Genomic DNA, 1,988 nt, shown 5'->3' with positions numbered 1-1,988 from the left:
TCTGATGTTTAGCAGAAGTATGTGCTATCTCTTGTGTCTTGGGGCTTCTTTGAAGTCTGGCATTGCTGGCTTATATACCTCACCTGTCAGAGTTTGATTTTCTCACACAGCTAAAATGTACGAAGTATAAACTCATTAAAACAACATAATGGCTTAATGAAAACTTGCTGAAGTTTACCAAAATAAATTGCTAACCAAGGCAATGATAAAAAGTGAAAAAAAAAAAAAACTGCATTATTTTCATGTTTTATTTAGTGCATGGTAAAGGTAATTGCATTTAGCAATTTTAATAGCATATTTTTGCAATAAAAAATAAATATTTTAATAAAGAAATGACTAATATGCAGTGAAATGCATACATTTTAAATGCAAAATTTGTAGAGTTTGAATATTTGCATACATCCAAATAATCCATAATCTATCAAGATATAAAACATTCTCAGCATCCTAGAAATTCTTAGATTAATCCTTGTCACTGCCCTTACCGCAAGCAACCACTTATGATTTATTTCTCCATTGCTTAGTTATCTTGCTCTAGAACTTTATATAAGTAAAATCATACAAGATATACTCCTTTGTGCCTGTTTTCTTTTGCAGAATAATATTTTTAAGATTCTTCCATGCTGTTACTGTGTATAAGCATGTTTTTTATTTGTCTGTTTGTTTACTACTAATACTATTTCATTGTATAAAACACAATTTATCCATTCACAGTTGATGAACATTTGATTAATTTTAGTTTTTGGCTACTATGAATAAAGTAACTATGAACATTCTTGCATAGTTTTTTGTTAACATATATTTTTCATTTCTCTTTAGTAAATAACTGGGGATGAATTTTGTGGGTTATAAAGTCAGAACATCTTGAATTTTATAAAACATTTCAAAACCAGTTTTCAAACTAACTTTACCAATTTATATTTCTGTAATGTGTGAGTTTTCCAGTTGTTCCACATTCTTGCCAACATTTGGTGTTGTCAGTCTTTTTTACTTTTTTAATTTTAGCCATGCTAGTGGGTATGTAATGGCATTTCATTGTGACTTTAATTGGCATTTACCAGGAAACAAATGGTATTGAACATCTTTAATGTGTTCATTAATCATTTGTATTTATTCCTCAGTGAAGTGCCTATGTAAGTCTTTTGCCAATTTTTATATTAGGTGGTTTTTCTTATTATTGAGTTGTTGACATTGCTTATATATATAGTCATCTTTAAGTATCCATGGACGAATAGACCCAGGACTTCCCACAAAGACCAAAATCCACAAATGCCCAAGTCCTTCAAACAAAATATCATAGTATTTGCATATAACCTATGTACATCTTCATGTATACTTTAAATCATCTCAGGATTACTTACAATATATAATAGAGAGTAAATGCTGTGAAATAGTTGTTATACCATATTTTACAGGAAATAATGATAAGAAAAAAATCTGTACATGTTTAGTAAATATACAATTAAAAAATGCTTTTGGCTTGTGGTTGGTTGATTCCATGAATGTAGAACCTATGAATAAAGAGGTCTGACTGTATTGTAAATGTTTTCTTCTAGTCTATGGCTTTTCCATTCAATTTCTCAGTAGTACCTTTTAATGAGCAGAAATGTGAACCTTGATGACATCGATTGTATCAATTTTTTAAATGCTTAATAGTCAATAGTTAAAAATGTTAATTTTTAATAGTTTAGGATAATTAATTCTAGATCTTGCCTTAGAAATCTTTGCCTACACAAAGTTTATGAAGATATTTTGTTATGCTTTCTACTAGCAACTCTATAGTTTTTTGTTTGTTTGTTTGTTTGTTTTACATTTAAGTCTATAATCTATCCCAAATTAATTTTTCTGTATGGTGTGAGGGATGGGTGGAGGCAAATATTTTTCCTCATGTAATACTGATTTTTTTTAACTACTGAAGGAATTTCTTGGTTATCTACAATCTTTGCCCAACATAATACTAATTAGATTACTTAACAATGATGGTAGGG

Source organism: Macaca fascicularis, chromosome 2, assembly GCF_037993035.2.
Source record: "Macaca fascicularis isolate 582-1 chromosome 2, T2T-MFA8v1.1".
NCBI classification, from domain to species: domain Eukaryota; kingdom Metazoa; phylum Chordata; class Mammalia; order Primates; family Cercopithecidae; genus Macaca; species Macaca fascicularis.
This window is presented reverse-complemented; position numbering follows the sequence as displayed.